Consider the following 7,177-nt stretch of genomic DNA (forward strand, 5'->3'; position numbering starts at 1 on the left):
GGGCCAGGGACGGGCCGGGGGCATGACCCGGCCCATCACGGGGAGAGGGAGGTGGGGAGAGGAGAGGGACACTGGGCAAGGGACTTTGAGAGAAGGGTGCCCTACTGCGGGAAAGGGGGGGAGAGAGAGAGAGAAAAGAAAGAGCGGAAGAGTATTCAAAAGGATCTCTTTGCTGCCGCCACTTCTGCTGCCGCCACTGCTCCTGCCGCTGGTGCTGCTGCCGCCGCTGCTGTTGCCACCGCTGCTGCTGCCGCCGCTGCCGCCACTGCAACTGAAGCACCAGGGCCGTTTGCCCCCGTGTCTGTTCCTCGCTCGCCCCACAAGCCCCACGTTCGAGCCCCACGCGCCCTGGCGACAGCCCCCTTGTCTGTCCAAACATGGGAACTTTGCAGCCTTGAGCCCACATGCAGAGCTTTGACTCCTGCACACTGGCACAGCGATCCCCGCACTTGCTGCTGTGCATTATCCTTGCTGAGGGGCAGACACTGTTGGGCCACCTTCCCTTGGGGTAGGATTCCTACCTGAGCCCAGCACTGCACTTACATCTCCAGTGTTGCTTTCCAGTAAAAACAGGGGAAGGAAAACTTTGTGTGGCTCATGGTACTTTAGAGTATCCAAAACTTGCTAAGTCACTGATTTTAGAGATGAGGTGCATTTGGAATGAATGGGATGGAGAAGTAGTGCAACATGGAAAAGGGGAACATAGAAATAAATAGAGGAAAATATCTTGGATTGTTTCTTTAATTTTGGTATAAATGAGAAGCTTGACTAGGCCAATATTCAAGCAGCAATCAATTTATTAATTAATACAGTAAAGTATGAGCAATACAGTGCTGGGTACAGTGGGGGAAGTTTTTCCTCCAACTGCACACCAATAGTTGAGGCTCAGAGGTATTTATAGGGGTACTCGTCAGCTTTCTCAGCAGTTTCTCTTCCTAATTTTTACTCATCAGCATTTTTTTCCCCAATTTTTACATCACAATTCTGTACACTATTGTGATTTAGTTTTTCTATACACTATTGTGATTTAGTTTTTCTCAGGATGTATCCCAGAAAAGGAGTATCCCCAGATGGTGGTGGTCTGGTTTCCAAAAGAAGGAAGAAGTATCCCATCTGGAGAGGTACAGTTCTCCAGATGTGGGTCCACCTTTTGATTGCAAGGCCTGTAAATCACGTAACAGTGATGTCCAGCTTCCCTTGGTCGAAACCATAAATCCTTGAGTTGATGTTCATCTTCCTTTCTCAAGCTGCTTTTCACTGTTTTGTCAAGGGGTGAGATAAGTGTGGAGAGCTTTGTTCAGACATGGCTTATAGAAAAAGGCCATGATCATATACAGCTGGCTAAGCAGTAAAAATCAGCTGTAAGTAGTAAGTTCTCAGCCTTTTTCCTTACGAGAAAAACAATAACACTGTGTCCTTGGTTAAATGATGAGAAAAACACGGTGGAAAACATGGAGTCCTTGAGGCTGGTCAATAACAGTCAATAGCAGGATGTGGAAAACAAGTATTAGCCTCAACAAGAAACCACTGGTATTAGCAACAAAGGAGGGGTTGGCATGTAATCTGTAACCAATGATGAGCTCAGCTTTTGCAATATGTATGAGCTTAATTAACACTACTATAAAAGTATGTAAGCTGGATCAATAACTCTGAGACCGATGATCATCAATAGGATGTGCACGTCTCCCTTCACTTTCGTCAGATAAGCATGTTTCCTTTTTATATATTCTTAAGCTATAGTTTCAAAGATCTTTACTACAAGGAATATTCTAAAATTGTACCTCAAAAGGTAATTATTGCAAAACTCTTTAAGACTTAACTGCAAGCAGAAAATTCCTGTCAAAAAGCAACATCCTTAATGCTTTAATTCAAATGCTCCTATATCAACTTAAGACTTATAAAGGTTAATTGCAAACAAAGGATAGGTTCAAAGGCCTTCTTCCATGCTTTACTTTCCTCAGTTATTATTAGAATTTGTCTTTATAACTGTCCCATGGTTGATTTCCACACATATTACAATCACAAATACACATGTTGCCTGTATGTACCTGACACAAAACACAGCTTTGTATTTGACAATTTTCATTTCACTTCTGGGAAGCCATTTCAATTTTTCAGGAATCTTCTCCTGTCTGCTCTTCCCAAGAACCTCTCCTGGAGAACAAGTTCAAGCTTCTGTCACAAGATTTGCCACCAGCTGCAGCTTCTCTTGGCTTTCCACACTGCACAGTGTGTGCAGCAGGACTTTTGCAGCAAAACAGGACAAATGTTTGGAGCACTTTACATGTTCTTTCTTTTCCTGGTGGGCTGGGGATTTGTGCCACTGGTGAAGTTTTCATTGTGACTGTTTGTGCTGGTTTTGGGTAAATTTTGGGACGAAACCTCCAAAAGGGGTCCGTCTAGAAAGTAAGTTCAAGCGGCTCCTCCCCTTACTAGTTCAAGAAAAGACTTCCCTCGAGAAAAGTGGAAAATACACATTAGGAGTCAATGTAACTTACCACCAAACTGGCAAGAGTGAGCACAGAGTCCTTTCACTCAACTCTCAAGAGCAGAACCACAAAACCAGCATCCCAACTTTGTAGGGAAAAGCCCCACACATTTTCAGGGAATGTGCAGAAACTTCTACTTTGGGAAAGTTTGGTGTAGCTTTAATAGACTGTGAAGTAAAGTGTCTGTCAGAAATTCCAGCTTATCTTTCCACAATCTTGCTTCCAGAGCAAGATGTTTATTGTCAGCTACAAGTGTCACTCTTTAGTGATTTATTTCACCAATTAGCAAGGCAGGGAACATGTCCTGCTAGACTGGCCCCAGCTGGATTTAGTTCCATTCCCCAGCACTCTCTGGGCTTGGACATCAGCCAGTTTCTCATGCAGCAAACAGTTGCCCTGCCTAATCCATGAGCAGCCAGCTCCTCCAGTGCCAAAGCCTTTACTGCTGTCTATAAATATCCGTCCACGGCCCTTCCCTCATCTCCTGAGTGGGTCATTCTGTCACCGCCTCCAGCCCCTTGGCCTGGGCGGGAATAACCTGCGGCACTGGGCAGGGTGGCATTCCAGAGCCTCCCGTGGCTTTGCCGGCTTTCCCTGGCCCGCAGTCGCTGCTGGAGGTGAGCGTGGCCGCATTGCAGCTGGTACAGGTGACCCTGGGCGTGCTGGAGCTGCTGCCAATGTGCTGCGCTGCCTGAGCCCACACCTGCGGCAGCTGCCGCCTTTCCGCTCCCTGCACAGCCTCTGGGAGCTGAAGCTGCAGGCACAGCAGCCACAGGGGATGCGTGTGGTCCCACAATGCTTCTTCCAGGGCCTCAGTGCCTTGCACTCGCTCTGCCTGTCACAGAACTAGCTCTCGGCCATCCCTGCGGATGCCTTCAGTGACCTGGCACAGCTGCAGGGTTGCAGCCTGAATAGCTGCTAGGAAAGTCCAGAATAAAGAAGCAAAAAGGGTCTGTGCATGGTATCCACAGATGTTTAATTCAGCCATGCGGTAACATTTTCGGGTCCCAGGCACACACATGTGGGGGGTCCAGGTTTTTGTCTCCCCAGAGCCCGGGGTCACCCTGGTCTCGGGGCAGTACAAAGATAAGGGCCAATCAGGGAATAGGGAGGGAGTGCCTCAGGGACACAGGAACAGACACAGTAACAGGGGAAGGAGGCAATGGGGTCTGAACGGCTTTTTGAGGGAAGCTTCTTGTGTTTCCCCAAGCCAGGGGATGCCACCAGGGTCTCCACACTGTAGTACCTGATGCTGGCTGGTAGTGTTGTCGGGATGAGCCACCTGCCTGCCAGCATCTTCAAGAACCTGAGCCACCTGCACAGCCTGACCCTGAGCTCTTCCACAACCTGACATGACTGAAGGAGCTGCGCCTGGCCAGGAACGAGCTGTGTACATTGGATGTGACTCTGGCCATGGATTTGCTCTTTTAAAATGTTTTACTTTCCATAAGTTGTCTGGGCTATGTTACACAAGAGGTCAGTGTTTCACCTTTTATAAATAATGAGATTACAATGATGCTACTTATTATTGTCCCTTGCAGCACATCTACAAGGCAGATACTTTGCTCTCAAGACTTTAACTTGTGCAGAATTTACTCTTCCCTTGCTCATAATTTTCCTTTGCTGGGTGTGAGACAGAGTAAAAATCCATTTTGAATTAGGTGAAGTGTCTAGGAGAGGTAAAAAGTCTGTAAGGCCATAGCTGAAGGGAAAAACTGCAGGGCAGAGATAGTGAGGAGACAGAGAAAAAAAAAGAGACAGCCATAAGGTCGATCTGCCCTGATCTAGGAATTCTTTTGATAAAGAGAAACTGGCGATAAATGTCACGCAGAATGAATATGTATGAACCTATTGTGAAACTGTATGCATATGTATTTGGAAGGGGAGATAAAAGGAGACCTGAAATCCTCAGAGGCACGCATGCCTTTTGAGGAGAGCAATCTCCGCATGCATCCAGCGCTGTAATAAACATACCAAGCTCTACAACTTTTGCAAAGTTGTCAGGTTTCTTCTTTTCTCCGCAAAACATTCTGGCGAGCCCAGCAGGAGGAAGAGATACCATCTCCGTCTCTGTCCCCGCAGGGGCAGGGGGAAACAGACGGACTCCTAGGCGTGCCCCATGATTTTCCTGGAGGAGGCTCCGCTCATCTCGACTTTTCTCCTGCGAGGACAGACAAGGACCTGCTGGTCTGCGAAGGAGAATACGGTATGTACTGAGGGGCCCCCAGGAGAAAAGAGAGCTAGGGAGTAAATCACTCAGAGACGTCTGGGTGTAGCTGGTGGAGCAGCTATATTAGAGATGGGGTTCATTGTTCTGATAGGGCAGACCGCTAGCAACCCTAGGGGTGGGTCGAGTGAACCCTTGTATGTGTGTATTGGGGGTTCATTGTTCTGAGGGGCAGAACTGCTGAACCCATGTGTGTTTTGTTTGTGTGTGTGTGTGGTGTCCGGACACTGTGTCGCTGTATGGTTAATGCATTGTGTGATCAGTGCACTGTGTTTGTAATCGTGCAAATGTCTAAGTGTATGGTATATAAAAGAGAGTAGATCTACAGTGCTCGACAGTGCAGGGAGGGGGAGTTTCCTACCTGTGACTGGAGGGGCTGAGTAAGCACCGGCCGGGGCAGGCTGTGGGGGCGGGGAGTGCCCAGCAGAGAAAAATAGAGCGAGCAGTGGAGAAGCGTGGGTGAGGACATTCATTGAGTAAAGGTGGTAAATTGTGGTGTAGTTCGTGCACACTTTCACCGTGGCTAGATGAACCCAAGGGATTCCTCTGCCCCAGTGGTTTGGACTCGACCCCTGGGAGTTTGTGAATCCTGTGAATTATTGAATAGATAGAGGAGACAATCAAGTTTATTTAGAGGGGCTCTACCAGACTTCAGCTGGTACTATAGTAGGTCTGGACTGGGAATAGCCTGCCGTAGAGGATTTAGAGTTCCCTGTAATAAACAGAATAGCCTGCCTTTGCGGGAAATTTCGGGTAGCCTTTGGTGCATCAAGAGGCTGGTACAGTGCGTGGGTATTATTGCAGTGCAGAGTTTGTGAGAAACGCTGGTATTGCTGTTCTAATAAGCGTCAGGGCACATGCCCCGAGTGTAGATTAAAGGTTTCTGATCAAGCTGATTCAGAACCTAAGATCTTAAAGCTTGTGTGTGGAAAATCACATCTGATACCTGCCACCTGGAATGTGTGGGAGGAAGACTGGGAAACTACTGTGAAAGCTTGTGAAAAGAAGTTTGGGCGGAAGCGAGATAGGGCAAGAAGAAAATAATGGGAACTAACCAGAGCAAGGAAGTCCCTCGGGCTAGCTCCTTAGGGTGCATCTTGGCCCACTGGAAGGAAGTCACCAGCAGGGGGGGCTCTGAGAATAAAAAGGATCTAATCCAATATTGCACACACTGGTGGCCCTTATACAGGTTAGAGGACGGAGCGAAGTGGCCAGCCACTGGAACCCTAGATTATACACTTTACTGCAGTTAATGTTGTTTTTAAGACTGGAAGGTAAATGGGATGAGGTTTCGTATGCTGATATGTTTTTTGTTTTAATAAATCACCAAGAATGGCAAAGGGACTGTGGACCTTTAAAAGGATAACAAGGCAAAGAGAGGGCAAATCAATCGCTGTTGTTCAGCATGTAGTATAGGGCAATGGTGCATGAGATCATATCATTCTGAGGAGCAAGAACGAGATACATTTGAGTGGATGAAAGCTCTTTCTCGAAGGAGGGAGGTTGAGGCTGAAGCTGAGGATGAGGATGAAGGAAACTTCCCCAAAAAGGAGGAGGACTCAGGTGGGGAAGGCACATCCACTAGAACCCACCCCACCTGTGGGAGTCCAGTTGCATCTAGAACCAGGAGGCAAGTAGTGTTGCAGGCCCCTCTGCGAGAGGCAGTGGAACTAGAAGGAGGGAAATTAATGATTAAAGTGCCATTTACCACTCTTGATTTAGAGGCATGGGGAAGGATTGCTAGGAATTATCGTGTTGATCCGATACTCACTGCCAAACACCTACGATATGTTATCAAACAACACAATCCAGACTGGGCTGACATCCAGCTACTGCTAGATGCTTTCACTGAAACAGAGAAACAGCTGATCTTAAAGACAGCAGGGAATTTGGCAGAGGATTACTGTAAGGCCACACAGCTGGATGTAAAAGAACATTTACCCCTCCAAGACCCAGAATGGGATCCTAATGTGTCAGCAGAGGTAAAGAAATTAGCAGAGTATCAAGAGTGGATAGTAACAGGGGTGGAAAGAGCTATTCCAAAAACCATAAACTGGTCTGCCTTATATTCCCTTAAGCAGGGGCCTTCTGAGACTCCATCTGAATTTCTAGAGCGTTTAAGGGATACTATGCGTTGTCATACATCATTAGATCCGGAGTCTGAGATAGGGAAAAAATCAACTAGTTACTTCATTTTTGGGGCAGTCTGCTGGAGATATCAGGCGTAAACTTCAGAAAATTCGGGGATCAGATGGGAGGAATCTTGAAGCCTTGTTAGAGGAAGCCTGGAGAGTATTTAGTAACCGGAAGGAAGGAAGGATATAAACAAGGAATGAAAAGGTTGGTGGCAGTGGTACAGGAGGAAAGGCAGAGGAAATACAACCAGGGACCACCGAGACAAGGACCACCTCGGCTGGGCAGGAACCAGTGTGCAATCTGCAAAAGAATTGGTCACTGGAAA

The sequence above is a fragment of the Melospiza melodia genome, unplaced genomic scaffold, assembly GCF_035770615.1.
Source record: "Melospiza melodia melodia isolate bMelMel2 unplaced genomic scaffold, bMelMel2.pri scaffold_48, whole genome shotgun sequence".
NCBI lineage: Eukaryota > Metazoa > Chordata > Aves > Passeriformes > Passerellidae > Melospiza > Melospiza melodia.